Source organism: Musca vetustissima, unplaced genomic scaffold, assembly GCF_032173495.1.
Source record: "Musca vetustissima isolate MV318-11 ecotype Yass unplaced genomic scaffold, APGP_CSIRO_Mvet_v1 utg3605, whole genome shotgun sequence".
NCBI lineage: Eukaryota > Metazoa > Arthropoda > Insecta > Diptera > Muscidae > Musca > Musca vetustissima.
Window position 1 is genome coordinate 133,751 of NW_026877385.1, and position 18,140 is coordinate 151,890.

The window sequence follows — 18,140 nt, forward strand, 5'->3', positions numbered from 1 at the left end:
TACACTTTTTATTGAAAGCCAGTACAATTTGAATAATTTCATTTCGCATCCCTGCCTCAGTTCCCTTAGTTTTTTGTTGGGATATTCTCCCCAGAAGCTATTAATAGCTTCTTTACAAAAAACCTTTCAAACCCAAATGTCTCTTGTGACAATTCGAAGTTCTTACGTTACCAGCGATACGACCCCACGAAGTCAGGCGCCAACGAAACGAACTTCTCATTGGGGTCGTATCGCTGGTAACGTAAGAACTTCGAATTGTGACAAGAGACATTTGGGTTTGAAAGTTTTGCAAAAACAAAATACAAATGGTATCCCAAATAACCCGCCAACACTACTGAAGTTGTAGACGAGGCACGGTCATACTGTTTGGTTTATTGCTTTAACTAGCAATACCAACAACAACGTTATGTGCATTCGTCACAAAGTGACGACACATAGCAGTGGGAAATGTATTGTAGTTGTCTGTAAATGCCTTGTTGACCATGAAGTCAGGCGCCAACGAAACGAACTTCTCATTGGGGTCGTATCGCTGGTAACGTAAGAACTTCGAATTGTCACAAGAGACATTTGGGTTTGAAAGGTTTTTTGTAAAGAAGCTATTAATAGTTTCTGCGGAGAATATCCCAACAAAAAACTAAGGGAACTGATGAGGATCAGTGGCGAGATCCGAAACTATAGTCTTCCCTGCCTTACCCCTCGACGGACAATGCCATACATTCTCCACTAATAAATAGTTGTTTTTTATAAAAACAACACACTGGGATTAAGCCTGACTATTTTGCAAAAACAAAATATAAGGGCTATATCTAAATCTGAACCGATTTTCACGAAACTTAACATTCATCATTCTAGACTTAATTCAGTACGCTATGGCAAATTTCGTGCATATCGGAAGATATATAGGGGCTTTGGTACACCATTTACATTAAATCGGACGAAAATGCATATGGGAGTTATATTCAAATCTGCACCGATTTTCACGAAACTTAACACACATCATTATTGACTTAATTTAGTACAATGTGCCAAATTTCGTGCAAGTCGAAAGATATATAGGGACTTTGGTACTCCATTTACATTTAATGGGTCGAAAATATATATGGAGGCTATATCTAAATCTGAACCAATTTTTCCCAATTTCAATAGGGTTCGTTCTTGGGCCAAATAAATGAGTTGTGCCAAATTCCATCCAATTCGGATTATAAATGCGACCTGTACTATCTCGTTTCCTCTTGCCTTTACAAACATATGCACAAATACCCTGTATCACAGTCTGGTGAAGGGTATAAATACAAATGGTATCCTAAATAACTCGCCAACACTACTGAAATACGATAGTTATATTTAAATCTGAACCTTTTTCAACAGAAATAAATAATACTAGGATCAATTCTGTACGCTCTGCAAAATGTTGTTGCAATGTGCCAATATTTAATACCCGTAATTCTAGGCTCAATGTTGTACCTTGTGCGAAATTTCATCTCAATCAACAAAACTTCGGGTATTTGGTAAACGATAAAGTCAACTGGCATGGCTTCAAAAATGATGTTGACAATGCAATCAGCCAACAACTACCACCCTCAAGTGCCAGAAAGGCAGAGAGAGTATTGAGGGACATTATCACTCTGGCGGCCAAGCGACAAATCCCTGCAGGGAAAATTTTCATGTTTATACCAGGTTATCCCACGGCAGCTGCAATAATTGCCGACCAGCCAGATCCGCTGCGTCAAACCTGCCCGAATGACCCAACGGATTGCTATACTGACGGAAGAGGTTAACTCTTTCATAATCCTGCAAAGCTGGTTCGTATAACCTTTGGTCCACCATTAAAAGTCTCTGTGCACAAATATAAAACAAGGTAGAATAGACACAACCTTTGAGGATGCCCAACATAGCGATGCCAAAAAATGTGCGAACAAATTCTGTCACCAATTTATTGCCCTTTCCACCCCACAGAACCGGAACTTAAGAAAATATACAAGAAACTCTAACGTGCTCCTTCTTAGCATCAGAAGTTCAAGCCATAATATCTACGGCAAATTGTCATGCTAAACCACCTCTGCCCAATAGCTTTGGATTATATCGCAACACTCCGGTCTGAATCGGTAAACTCACTAGTAGTCGCAGAGATTTGGTAGAAAGTCGGAATAATCCCACTTTCAAATCCCTCTTAACACCAGTATCCAAATTTTTGGTCAGTTAAATGTAGATGGCCATTCGCAGTAGCACAACGGCGCTAAATGATATAACTACCAACATTGCAAGTGGCCTCAAGTGACACCCAATGGAATGTTTCAAGATGTCGAGTGTGGATCATCTTCATGAGGAGACAAGGATACTGTCAGTACAGCAACATAATGTGTTACTTATCACCACAAACAGCACATTGTGGTGCATCAGACACTTCCGCCCAGACATCCAAGACGTCATTCCATCTGACCTCAACAGATTGTCAATAGCTGTAGGTCTGAAACAGCGAGCACACTCAAGAGGTAAATCAAGCCTTCGACGGATATTGCTTAATGAAAACCCTTAATGAATATCTAGCACATGCGGTCAGTGCCCAAACTGCATTCTCCCGTTTTTCTGCCAAATGAGAACTCAAAATACTAAAGTATGTCAAATCGATTGGAAAATATTAATTTAATTCTAGCTTTATCGGTACATCTAAAATTCAAATTGTACAAAACTTAGTACACATAAGTAGCCATTTTAAATCCACATTTCAGGATTAAATCTAAACTGTACCAAATTTAGTACAATTTAGTACATATTAGTAGAAATTGCCAAAATTTCCTGCATACCACAATCCTAAACTTCAACCGTTATCCAGCTCTATTGTTAGGATACCAGCTCTATTGTTTCACCCGAAATTCAAATTGTACCAAATTTAATACACATCAATACAAATTCCCCAACCTACCAACAGACCCCAATTCAACAATGCCGTTGTAATCTTATGTCCAAAATTCAGTGTCCCAGATCTACTGGTTCACCTAAATCCAAATTGAGTACCATTTAGTACACAACATTATAAATTGGCAAAACATCCTACGTACACCAATCCTACACATTATAACTTCAAATTTTAGTATTCCAGCTCCATTGGTTCACCCAAAATTCAAATTGTACCAAATGTAGTGCACATAATAGTACATTTCGTACACATAAGTACAAATTTCCAAAACTATCTACATATCGCTACACTCCGGTTCATCCGTTTCTTTAAATTCAAGTAGTACCAAATTTAGTACAGTTTAGTATTTTTCGTCGATTCCACTTCTCAACCTTAATGTCCATTCCAAATTCAAAATTTTTAGCTCTATCAATTCACATGCTACGAAATTGTACCAATTTTAGTACATTTTCGGATACTTATTCGGATATATTTCGAATGTCCAAAAACCTCTCTGCTACAAATATTCTAATCTCCATTAGTGACTCTCATTTCAAGTTTGAGAGTTCTAGCTCTACCGTTTTGCCAAATATAAATGGTCCAGCCTTATCTGACACATTTGGACCAAGTGGTAACACACATTTGGACCTATGGTAAAATTTTACAATTGTGGCACAGTTACTCCCTTTATAAATTTATAATAATTTTTATTAATGATTGACTCTTTTCTGGGCCGAACAAATTGTCTGTGTCCTTCAAAATTAGAACACAAAAATTCCCACGAATTTTCGATGTACAACTTTGTTACCATTAAATTTATTTTAGTTAAATGCCCACTTCTCATGCCGTCGGCCGTTGATTTCAATCTCCAACATTAAACTAAATTATGATAAAATATTTAAATTCATCATCACCAAATAAAGAAATAGCAAAAAAAAAACAGAAACAAACAGCCGAATAAACCAACATAATGATAGATTAAAATCGATTTGTAACAGTCCAATGGCTTTTGAGATTATCTCAACTAATTTTTGTCATAATTTGATTGAAACTTACGAATGCTCGCACACAAACAAACACATACACTTGCAACTCTATAGACAAATATAAAATCCACATTGTGTCTGCATAAAAAAATTGCAAATCACCTCAAGTGTTTTTTTCTTCCAAACATAGACCCAAATCCCAATCAACCAGACAAACACTGTCTCATCGGCAACACCAATACCATGGTGCATATTGCATTTGTAGATATGTAGGTATGTTTTTTCTATTATAGAGTCTCGCTGTGTCTGTCTGTTCTCTAAATTACCGATACAATTAATTTAAATTTGTCAGATTTTTATCGAATTTTTCAATCAATTCAAAGCAGGCTATAACAGCAACAACAAAGAGCTTTGGGAGTTTTCTTTAGTTGTTTTTTTCTGGGCTGTTTGTCTCTCCAATAAATATGGATAAGAAAAATAAAATCGAAAAAATGTGTTTATCGCATTATTAGCGAATAACCAAATCGAAATCTAGATAGATATAAATTTTTTCGATTTGATTAGCCATTGGAGACAAATGGATTTGCATATTGCCATTGGTGGAGTTCACTTTGAAACAGTTATCGTTAGTTTATGTAACATACATACATATGTATGTATATGGGCCATAGTTGATTTGAAAATTATTTGTATACAGTTTAAAAAAGACGGAGTGCATATACAATTTGTTATTCTGTTTGAAATTTACTTAGCTGGCTCGAGACAGAACATTTGTTCCATAAGACGAATTTAAAAATGATTTCCTGGCGCGTCGATCTTGTGCGCAGTGTTTAAAGTTTTATGTCATCCTCCATTTGATCTTTCCATCGAATTCGTGGTCTTCCCCTTTGCGCGAAGCATCAGTATGTTCAGTTTTATATGCCTTTTTGAAATGGGTCATCTTCATCCATTTGCACACCAAGGCCAATCACCTTAGTCGTTGCACCTCGGTACTTCTAACTATGTCTAGGTCCGTATATATATGGTAAAGCTCGTGGTTCTTTCGACGTCAATATTCACGATCGACGCTGATCGGCCCGTGGACATTTCGAAAAAAAAATTTTCCAATCTATACTTCAGATCCATATAACAGCACGGGTAGTATCAGCGTCTTTTAGAGTGTTAGTTTGGTCTGGCGAGAGGTGGCCATGTTATTTAATTGCTTACTCAGACCATATTAGCATCTGTTAGCAAACATCATCCTTCTCTGGATTTCAAAGCTGATGTTATTAGGTATTTTATGGCGGTACCGAGGTATATAAAACCGTTAGCTTGGTCTTCCCGTCATTTACTAGCAGACCCACTTTGGCAAACTACTTCTCAATTTGTTCAAAGGTGGCTGTTATCGCTCGCAATGTTCGATTCGATGGTGTACCAAGTGCCATATCTGTTCACCTTTGCATATCGTATGACTTTTTTCAGCACGATGTTAAAAAGGTGACTCGAGAGGCTGTCACATTGTCCAAACCCTCGTTCGGTATTGAAGAGCTCCGAGTGGTCCTTTCCGAATTTAACTACTGACCTTGTGTCAATTAAAGTTATTCTGCATAGCCGTATTAGTTTTGCAGGAATGCCGAACGCAGAAATGGCTTTAAAACCCTTTGAGCGGATTGGGCTGTCGAATAGGTGGAATGTGACGATATGTTTTTCATGGGCCTTTTTCAGAATTTGGCGTAGTGCGAAGATCTGGTCAAAGATGGTCATGTCTGAAGCCGCATTGGTATGGTCCAATAATGTCATTGCCCATTGGCTTCGGCCGTTCACACAGTACGCTGGATAGAACGATGCGATGGGAAGGAGACTTATTCCTCTATAGTTGGCACATATCGTCTTGTCTCCTTTTTAGTGCACGAGACACTAGATGCTGAGCTTCCAATCATTGGGCATGCATTCCTCTAGCCAAATTGTACTAATCAGCTGGTGTATGCTTCTGATCAGCATAAGCGCCTACTGCTTTATTATTCTCCAGCTGATTGATTACTATTGTGATCATCTCTTATTGGTTCTGTGGTATCAGCTTCACCGCCACTTTTTGATACCAGAAGCTTTGCCAAATTCTCCTTCCAGATGCTCAAAACGCTATCTGTATCCGTCAACAAGTTTCCTCCTTCCTTGGTATCCACGGGAGGATGTGCCTATATTTCCATTGGCGCAAATGAGACTGATGTAGAAGAAGTTCGCTTTTATACGGATTATACAAATTTGCTCATCCACTAGAGTGAATCTGGAGACGAGGTCTTTTATTCTGGCCCTATAATACAGTGCGTAATCATTTGATTTGCTTACCTCCTCATCGCATTTCCTGTAAGGCAATAATATTGGCTTTGTACTTCCTGAGTACATTTGCCGAAGCGAAAACTGCGCCTGTTCTGTACAACGTGCGCACATTCCAAGTGCAGATCGTGGTCCTTTATACGTTTGCGGAGGTCGTCAACATGGGGGGGTTTAGTTTTCTTTTTCGTTGCTTTTTCATAGTATTAATTTTTTCCGAGTGTTGGCAATTAACCCAACGCCTCAATCGATTTTTTATAGTTTTTTTGGGTAAACTCGCGGCACATTTCAGCTTCAACAGATGATGAAAGTAGCTACCCAAGGTGACACCGCGGGGATGTTAGTGTGCACAATAGAGATGAAAGGAGGACCAAGATAAGTCTGTGCCTCGCCAAGTTAAAGCCAATCAGAGTCGTTGCTTGGTATCTGTCATCCCTGACTTCACCAATTTGTCTCTTTGCAACACCTCCATATATTCACCATAGACCCCAAAAAATTACAATGATATATTTTGGAACAGAATTAAATTATATGCCAATATATTTTGCCTCGATAGCCTCGAAGTTCCACCGTTTGTGTTATTTACACGACATTTTGCACTGAGACCCTACGTTCGTTAGATCAACACGACATTTTCTACCATAAAGTTATATTGAAACCACTTCAGAATCAAATATACCTCCAGTATATATTTTCGTTCCATTGATATTTCGTTCTATTGATATTAAATTACTGTAGCTTCGAAATCTTCGAAGCCCCGTTGGTATATAGCATGGGATATAGGGTATCATATAGTCGCTCCCGTTCGACGTCATTAGCTAATCCAGCTAATCCGTTAATATTGAAATCTTCATCAGTCATGAGAAACATTTTTTCGGGCTGATTCGAATTATTTTCGGACATCGTAGATTCCGTTGAATTCAAGTAGACTCACTGTGAAATAGTTATTACAGAGTAAATGTTTTTTTATTACATAAAAACCAATGTAAAACACTTGACATTCATTCAAAAATAATAATTGGACAAACATATAGAGTACACCAGGTTCCATTAGTTTTTGACAACGTGTGCGTTTTGTATTTGAAAACATTTTTTTATGTTCAAACCATAAACTATAGCGTTCTGATTTGAAATACCAAATGTCACAGTGATTTCTGTTCTTAACCAAGTTCTGTTGGGTGGTTATTTCTTTATGTTGTTTCCCCCCAGCAATCGATTCGTTTTACTTACGTATAGGTTTTTCTGGTAATATCTATAATAGTAGACAAAAAACTTTACATACGTACATTTGTATCTATGTATATATTTTTGCGGCTCCAATCTGTCTGTTTTATGATGTATGAAAGACATTAACCTTCATTGCTAGCTGGCTAGCCGTTTGCAGTGAGCACTAAAGTGCAGTCGTCATTGTAATTGGCTTTCTTGGCTAAATGCAAATCGTTTAATTTGTTTTTGTTGGAGGGTTTTCATAATTTGTTCGTTTTTGTTGTAGTTTTGTATCGAATGTCTAAATGACTTGTGTGTGTATGTTTGGTTATTGTAACGCTTAAAAAGAGGTGTTGTTATCGCTTGGGTGGTCTTTTTTCCAGCCATCATTTTTTTTTTTTGTATTTTTTTCTTTCAAATGTCGTTTATTAATGGAGTATTAATGTTTGAGCATTGACACGAGTGTCAGTCATATTGAACCCTTCTAAGAGGAGCTGCAAGAATGCATGAATATATTATACATACTTGTGTGAAGTATCTGACAGATGGAATTTAATTGGATATGAATTATTATTATTTTGGTTCAATTCGAGGTAAATTTTTTTCACGGACAAGGGTATGGAATTGGTGAGAATGGAATGTTTTTTGGGTTAAGTTATGTTGTTTTGCACATGTAAATAAAAAATTGATTTGACGAAGAAATAAGAAATATAAAGGGCCTTCCGATGATTCTGAATTCTCGATTTCTGCACAATCGAAAGCTTTGACAATTTATTGAAATTGTTCTAATTTTAACATATAAGACTAACAAATTTGGATTTGAACATTAAAAAATTTACTAACCATTGGCTTTAACATGCAGACCAAAGACATATTTTACGAGCGCCTACAAACAGCATATGACCGCTGCCCTGGTCATGACATTAATATTCTGCTAGGAGATTTTAATGCAAAAATCGGAAAATATTTTTGGTCCCACCGTCGGAAAATTCAGCCTCCATGAAGAAACATTCGACAACGGCATGAGGTTGATTGACTTCGCGGCAGCAAAAAACATGGTACTTAGCAGCACCAGATTCAAGCATCTCGATATAACAAGGCCACCTGGATTTCTCTTGATCAAGCAACGAGAAATTAAATTGATCGTGTTGTGATAGATGGATGTTCGGATCGATCGACGTTCGATCGATCCTGAGCTGCAAACACAACAAATAGCAGAAGCCTACCCCGCTCAACTTACCCACTTCCTTGACGAAAACATTGGTAATGCTACTGATGTAAAAAAAACTGCATAGAGGGCAACCCTGCAGACAGTAGGAACACGTAACGCCAGAGAGAATTATCGGGAAAAAAGGAGAGACATTTTCAAAAAAAAAAAAAGAACCGAAAACTTGAACGTGATATTCCTCAGAACCAATAAGAGATAACGGTATATATTGTATACCACCTAGCCAAGGTGAGATCAGAATGGCAATCAATCGGCTGAAGAATAATAAAGAGACCGGCTGATTATTACAATTTGTCTAGAGGAAAGCATTGGAACCTCAGCATCCTCTGTCCCGTTCACAAAAAAGGAGGCAAGACTATATGTTCTAACTATAATATATAGGAATTAGTCTTTCTCCTATCACATATAAAGTGCTATCCAGCTTGCTATGTGAACGACTGAAGCCAATGGTCAATGACATTATTGGACCATACCAATGTGGCTTCAGACCTTGCAATTCCACCATTCGAAGACCAACGAAAAGTACATCGACACATTACGCCTATTCGTAGACTATATAGTCGCATTCGACAGCCCAATCCGCTCAAAAGTGTATAAAGGCATGAAAGGAATATTTGACACTCAATGAGGACCAAATACGAGCCTATTCAGCTAAAACAATATTCAGCTCCATAATTCGCAAAATGCCGAAAAATGAAGGGTATCGTTATATGGGGCTAACTAAAAATTGGCCAATGTGCCACCTAATGTGAATTCAAACTACCATATTACTGTAAATTTGGATCAATGTTGATAATTGTTAGGAAGACCCAATGATCGCTAAAATACCGATTATTTGAGGTTACCGTTATATGGTCAATGGCAAAAAGTTGACGAATATTGATATTTTTTGTTGTTAGAATGAATGAATTACAGCCAGACCCCACAATATAAACCAGTGAGAAAGTCTAACTTTGTGTGGTTCTATATTCTGATCTTGAGCAATATTTGCACTCTCTTGGACTTCACTGTGGGTTGTGTTGTTATGTTCGGATTTCAATTGTGGCCTATAGATCGACTCGAAAAAACGCCAAAAAAATAAGTTTTCGGTCCACTTTATGCCAATATTATTATCTGATCACCACCGAACATTACAGGCGTTGTCCTTGACCATACCTGGATCCTCATGGAAAATTTCAAAGCGATCAGCGCTATATTTTCGCTTTCTAAGGGGGTAATTGGTTACTAAATAATATTTGAATACGTAAGCACCTGTGAATATTTAAGTGTAACTCCCACATCCGAGTACATACGACAACGTAATTGGTATCAATTTGAAGGCCAACCACTCCTCTTGGATATATTTTCAACTTCTTGGGTCTACGCTATAGATTACAAATTTTGTAATTTTTCACGCAAAAGTCAGGGTCCATTTGACCCGCTAAATATTGACCGATCTTTATCAAAAGAGGTATGCTTATTGTTTGACCCGATCCCCATCTCCATGATGTTTGGGCCATAATTGCGGCCTCTGGAGCGACCAGAAAATCAGATAAAATAAAGTGTTTGGTCCATTTCACCCCCTAAATATTAACCGATCTTTACCAAAAACAATAGGGCAGAACCCATCCTACATGCAATATTTCGTGAAGATTGGCCCATAACTGTGGCTTTTTTATATCCTGTTTATTTTTATATCCTGACCAAATTACTGAGTGTAAATCTTTGTATTGCTGAATTATAAAAATATAATATTTCAAATAATAAATGTATGAAATAACAATGCCATATTTACAATTCCCTTTGCATTAATTATCCTTTATTTTGCATGCTCTATTTAAATCACTTTTTTATTCCCAATATATCTACAAACAAATTTAAGTTAACACGTGTAATTACCTTAGATGGTAGACAATGCATTTCAAAAAATATGTAAATCATATATTTATGATTGTAGATTTGGGATTAGTTTCAAAATGAAGGGAACAGTTTAACCATATTGGACATCACCTTTCATTTATTAATCTGACCATAATAACATACTTTGTGTAATCGCGTGTTATTGTGGCCCATATCTATTCGTATGAAAGTTGGTTAGAAAGTTGATTTAATACTTTATTTTATGGTTTTTTATTTATTTAAAAAATTGTCATCTGCCCAAATGACCATCTTGGCGATAGTCCATCGCATAAAACAAAATCTACTTTTAATATTTTCACCTAATTGTTGTTACAGATTCAATGTAATGGGAAAGCCCAGTGTGGAAAAGACAAAGATAACAAAAAATATATATAAAAAGATTTTAGTTGGTGTCAACGAACAGTTTGTGGCCTACGCAAGAAAAATACAAGAAAAGTGAATTGGAAAATAACCGTATTGTATTTTCAAAGCCCTTACTAACATACCCTACAGAACAATGTTTGGAGGCCACCGAGTGTTTGTAACCTCACCAAGACCCATCTTCCTAGACTTATCTTTTAGCATATCTCGGCATATCTCGACTAGCTGAATCGATCTAGACACGTGTGTCCGTCCGTCTGTGCCTTATAATTTCTAAACAAAGTACAGAAATCCATTAAATGAACCAAAACAAGTTTTCTGTCTTGCTGGAAGAGAGAATCTGTCCAATGAATAAGTATGGGTGTTTTGATGAATATCGGTCAATATTTCGCAAGGCAAATGGATCAAGACTTTTATGCGAAAATGTTCGGAAAGATGACAAATTTAGTATGCGGATGAAAGCCAGTAATAATATGCTATATATATTTGTTTGTGGCTATTGCTGGTTATTTTTGAGACGGTACCTTTGCAGTAAAATAGAATAAGGAATATTTCTGTGAAATATATTCTTATTTTATCTCGAGTCCTTGTTCGTTATTATAGCCCAAATTGACGATGATTTTTGATTTCCAAAATTATTAAAACCGGGAACGGCATTGTTCTACTTCAGGGTCTACTGACTACTTACGAATGTTGTTAAAGTTTGAGAAAAGGGTAAAGTGAAGCTGGTGAGGAAAAGAAGCATTGCCCATCTTCAAAATTCTACGGTTTTAGTTTGAGGATAGGACAATGAGTTTTGAGCTGACGTATTCTTGAGGTCTTCAAAGACTTGAAAAATAGGATACGTATAACCACGACCCACGTTATGAATGTACAATGCATTTTTTATTTAATATCGTGAAGCAAGAATTGAAGGCGAAATGTATCCAAAATCATCCTGGGGAATAAGGATATCACTAGGAACTCCCAAGACAAATGATAATGGATCTAATACTTTAATGTGAAACGCGCAGGTCATGAACCTCAAACTGTTCAAACGATGCCGTGTGTCTGTTGAAAGATTACACTTAAATTGCTATTAGTCCTAGGAAGTTTGGTGTATGGTATAGCTCCCATATATCAGTATTGACAAATGTTCAGCATTTTGAAGGATTTAGGTCAATTCTCTTAAAAAGATTTTTAAGGGAAAATAAAAACAAGAATTATTATCTTATTATCTGCGGAATTTAATATTAAGAGAACGCATCAACTGCCCATTTTCTGTGCAGAAAATTATCAATACAGGTACATGTTTTGACATAGGCCCCACAAAAAGGTCTAAGCCGCATTTTCCAACCGAAAAGACTGTAATTTGGCATTCCATGTTCTTGGTAAAGAAAATACTTCACCCATACAATTTGTAATGTCAGCCAGTGTTTGTAAATGGATACAGGTTTCACTTAAATTTTGAGGTTCTAGCCTAATTAAGTTCGGTCGATTTTACATCCTATTACATTTGTATTCACTTCACCACTCTGTGGTAGAGGACATTATGTCTTTGTGCATATGTTTGTAACAGGCAAAAGGAATGGAGATAGGCCTATGGCAGATGCCTCATCTGCTTGCTTCAGATCCATACACCAGCACGGGTAGTATCAGCGTCTTGTATAGTGTGTGTTTGGTCTGACGAGAGTTAGCCTTGTTCCTGAAACGCTTACTCAGACCATAGTAGCATCTGTTGGCCAACACTATTCTCCTCCGAATTTCAAAACTGATGTCATTAGTTTTATTTATGGCGGTACTGAGGTACACCTAAGTCTGTCTTTTTGTACACGGTTTTGATATAACAAGGTTTGAAAATTGAATATTTTTATTTTTAAGACGATTTTATTCCATTTGGCACGATTTGAAATTTTATGTACTTAAATTTGTTTTGTCAAATTTAATTTTTGCGAAGTATGTTCATATCACAAAAAAGTATTTATGAAAGAAAAAAAGTTTGAAACCATCGATTGTATCGATAGTTTGCGAACACTAGCTTAAAGATTTAAGTGAATTCCCCTTTAGCGCGTACAAACAATTTTTACTGGTCAATGCAAATGTGAATAGCACTAATTTAGGGAAATTCCCTTTATGTATAAGATCAATGTCTTTTTTTACACGGCTTCTTCTGGAACCAATCTACCGTGTAAAAACAGACTTAGGTGTATATAATATCCTTCACTACCTCAAAGTTGTAGTTTTCAGATTCCACAGTTGGTGCCATCAGCTTGGTCTTCTCGCCATTTATTGCCCTCTTTCGTCTCAATTGTGGACACTGACCTCTCCGCTGTGTGTTCTGGGGTAGCTACATTCAACACCCCTGACCGTGAGCTGATATGTGCCGTGAGTTCACCAATAAGAAAAAATAGGTTGAGGCGTCAGGTTAGTTGTCCACACATTTGTATATAGCTCCCATATATATTTGGGTCCGATTTTATGTAAATGGTGCACCAAACTCCTAATGTTTGCCAGAGTGAGACAAAATTGTGCACAGCTGTCTGAATTAGGTACAGGTTGGCGAATGTGTAGTTCCGTTGAAAAGGTGCAACAAAATTTTGCAAAGCGCACTGAATTAAGTACAGACTCAAGTCTACGAAGTTTTGTTGAAATCTGTTCAGATATAGATACAGCTCGCATATATATTTCCGTCAGCGTAAACTTCTATGACGATATAGCCATCTCCGTCTGTCTGTTGTAATCACTTTAACGTCTAAACGAATTGAGATAGATCGCCAAAATTTTGCATAGAGTAGTCTTTTGTCTCCTGGCAGGTCAAGTTCGAAGATGGGCTTTATCAGTCCACGTTTAGGCATAGCTCCCATATAAGGGAATTTGTCCACGTTTAGGCATAGCTCCCATATAACACTACCCCCCAATTTTCGGTATTTTGGGGTTCTTGAGCACGTTTTTTAACCGAATACGCTGAAATTTGGTACATTGAGTTCTTATTGGGTACTAAATGTCTCCACAAAAAATTATGAATATAGGTCCACTTTTTCTGGTAGCCCCCATATAACGGTACCTCCTAATTTTCAGTATTTTGGGGGTTTTATTAGCTGTAATTAGTATTTAGTATTTTGACCGAACTTGAACTAATTTTGGAAGAAATAAGAAAATGGGCAAAGTTTGGATGAAATCAAAATTTTTTGAAACAAATTTGGTCCAAAGAAACTAGGACCAATATTTAGAACCATAATCGGTTTGTAGAAATGCCGGTATAGGTACACTTTTTGGTATGCTCCCTATATTTTTTTTCAAGTACCTGTCACTATATATCTATGGTGGAGGGTATCCAAAGTTCGGCCCGGCCGAAATTAACGCTTTTTCACTTGTTTATATTAAAATAGTTATCTGATGAAATCAAAATGTTCTGAAATGTATTTGGTCCAAAGAAACTTGGGTTCTAGAAACAATATTTCGATGAGGCACTTTTTCACTGTATCAAAGTGTATACACCTTCATTAGCCACAAGGCTGAGGGTATAAATATCCATTAAAAATTGCTGAAATTTTTATTTGGTATACATTATGGTTTACATATTCAGTTTGTAGAAAGGTCACTTTCTGGTATGTTCCCTATATTTTCATTTCAAGTACCTGCCAGTATATCTATGGTGGAGGGTATCCAAAGTTCGGCCGGCCGAACTTAAGGTTTTTTCACTTGTTAAGGTTATAACTCGAGTTTCTGGGGAATAATTAACACTTGTAGGGAACCTTCTCTCCACATTTTTAAATGGTAGAATTCATCCTCGATTAATTTTCTATACCGATATAGTTTTTGGTACTTCGAGTTGTTATTTTCCACATACATTGCAACTTTGTAGATATGAAGTGTTGTGTTATTCTTCCTCACAAGAAATCCGTTACAAAAATAACATCAAACTTAGTAGATCCCCTACACCATTAGTAGAGTTTGTAGTGGTCAGTGAGTTTCTCTAAAAAAGTGATTTTGTTTTATTTTTTTAAACTTATAAAAAATTCTTTTGTTGTTACTTTTTTTGTTTTGTTTTACTTTGTGTGGCCCAAAAGGAGCCGAGAAATTCGTTTTCTTTTGACCAGCCATGGACGAAGAAACCAAAATTACAATAACCAAACCAAAATAAACGAAACCAAGTCAAATTGAAACGAAGCGCTTCGATGCGAAAGGAAGAAATGGAAGGAAACAGGAAAAGCTCAACTGTTAATTGGCCATTCAAGTGTCAAGTTCATTTTGGCCACATTAGCGTTAACTATAAAAGGGTTTTTGGACAAACTAAAAATGGTCAATGTTACCAGATGCATGGTATGCCCGAACGGCCGGCCTGCTAGCTTGCCGGTCTGTCGTTTGTTCGATGAATTTCGTCTTATTACAATTGATGTTGTTGCTGCTTCTGTTATACTTACATAGGTGACCAGAAATGTTCAATACGCTCTTACTATTTGCCTGATGGTGCATAAAATGAGATTTATTGCTTATGTTGGCGGTATTTGGTCCAGCGCATAAATTTTCTATTATTTCTATTCCTTCAACAGTGTTGTCGGAGACTTCATCTCATCCTAACCCCCCCTTCCTGTATATACCACAAACTTTTGGCAATTGGTCAAATCAGCCAAATGGAAAATAGCATCAAGAGGCAACAACAATAAATCGACCAACAACAACATCGGCAGCAGCCAGCCATCCACTCTGGCGGGCGCAGACTGGACGTTCGGCCATCGATAGGCATTTAAATGAAATGTGTTACCATTAAAACAAAAACGGTTTTTATTATATAGCGACTGAAGCCACAGGCAATCAGACTCAAAAGCGGTAATAAAATGCAATTGTTTTTGTGTTATTGCAGCATCGAACAGCTACTTTGACAATTTCGCTGTTTGACTTGGCGGTGGATGGTGGTGTTGATTGTGCTCCGCTGCCGCAGTTGGTGATGTATGCACAATTATACCGAAAGTAGGTCCTTATTGAGCAACCCAAATTTTTGTTTATCTATGTTCAGTTAAGTATCGCAAAGCCGTCATCGATGCTATAGATACCATCGTTTGTATCAGTGGACCACATGGTTCTTCTTCTTCTCTTCTATATCAATAGTGAAATTTGTTGTTTTCTATTTTGAGGTAATTTGTTGTAGTTTGTAAATTCGTTGAAATTAAAAGATCATTAAAGAGGGTTGTAGTAGGCTCTCCACACAAAATGTAAATACATGTCTAGATCGGTATGCAAAGTTCTTAATATGGGTTGACAAAATAGGAATTTTTCCAACATTTTTTTATTAACAAAAAAACAGAGTTATATGAATTAAATTCCGCATCGAAGCGGAATTATAGCATCAGAAATGATCATGAAATACAGTATACTTTCTCTGCAAAAGTGTTTAGTAGGGGTACAGATAGTGTCTTCAAAATTTATCTGAATAAATTGAAGTCAAATACACACCGCACATTAAAACTATGAGATTGTGGCCCGATATTGATAACGCATTGTGTATAAAATGCTGAAAATACTGTAATTTAGAGCGGGACCATCATCCTAAAGCGGGACCATCATTGATTGTATCTTGTATGCGAATATATGAGGTTATCATTTTATGAATAGCTCAATTTCGAACCGAATAGTTTAGTTTAGTATTACAATGCTTTACTTCACTCTAACTGGAAAAAATACCAAAAATCGTAGGTATAATTTGCGTATTTAGCGTTCTGAGAATTCTCAAGTAAATGAAGAGAGGCCATAACACCCGAAGAGAGGCCATAACACCCGCTCTTTTGGTCCGAAGGTGCGATTGGACATTACTTCTTCGAAAACGACGAGGGAACCACTGTCACCTATCATTTTGGAGCATTATTGTCATATGGTGATTTTTCGTCTGCTATTGAAGAATACGACTTGCAGAATATGTGGTTTCAATAATATCCGATGTCAATAACATCGGTAAAATCGAAGAAATCATCGAAGTTGACCGGCATGTTAGCAGTCGTAACATCGCATAGGAGCCGACCATAAAACTGTTTCAAATCATTTACTCAAAACTTGATTCAAAAAGAAGCTCAACGTTTGGGTGCGACAAAAAAAAAAAAAAACAGTAAGGAAATTAGTAAAGTCGGACGGGGACGACTATATGATACCCTTCACCACTATGGGTATATTAAACAGTACTATTAACATGAAATTGGATAAAATAAAATATGTGATATGTATCTAATTGTGAATCGACATAGATCTATCCATAAACATGTCATACGTTTGTTACAATGGGACAAAAGTATGTAAATCGACTTCAAACAAATATCAATAGGTCATCCGTTGGGCTATGTCTGTACTTCTAGAAAACGAAACTACGTAATTCTATGCTCAATTTTGTATGTTGTGCAAAATTTGATGTCAATCTGACTAACATGAGGAGTTTGATGCCCAATTTACTTAAAATCGGGCGAAAATATATATTGAAGCTATATGCAAATATGAATCGATTTCAATGAAACTAGTCACAGGTTAGGTTATACTAATTTCAGTAAGTTTTGTTCAATTTCTTAAAATCAATCTATAATATAAGGGAGCTATATCTAAATCTAATCCGATTTTCACGAATCTTGGCACACATCATTCTGGACTAAATTCAGTACGCTATGCCAAATTTCGTGCAAATCGAAAGATATATGTGGACTTTGGTGCACCATTTACATTATATCGGACGAAAATATATATGGGAGCTATATCTAAATCTGGACCGATTTTCTCGAAACTTCGCAGACATCACTCTAGGCTTAATTCAGTACATTATGTCAAATTTCGTGCAAATCGAACCGAAATTTGGCAAACCGGTTTTCTCGAAACTTAGCACACATCATTCTATGCTTAAATCAGTACGCTGTGCCAAATTTCGTGCAAATAGAAAGAAGTTTAGGGAATTTGGTCCACCATATACCTTAAATCGGAGCTATATCTAAATCTGAACCGATTTTTTCCAATTTCAATAGGGCCAACTAAATGAGCTGTGCCAAATTTCATCCAAATCGGATCATAAATGCGAGCTATACTTTGTCCACAAAAATACATGAACGGACGGACAGACGGACAGACGGACATGCGTAAATCGACTCAGAAAGTGATTCTATGCATATTCTCAGAAGGAACCATGGGTCTATCTCGATTCCTTTTGACTGTTACAAACATATGCCCAGAGACATAATACCCTGTAGCATAGTGTGGTGAAGGGTATAAAAAACAGTATGGAAACTAGTAAAGTCGGGCCCGTCTA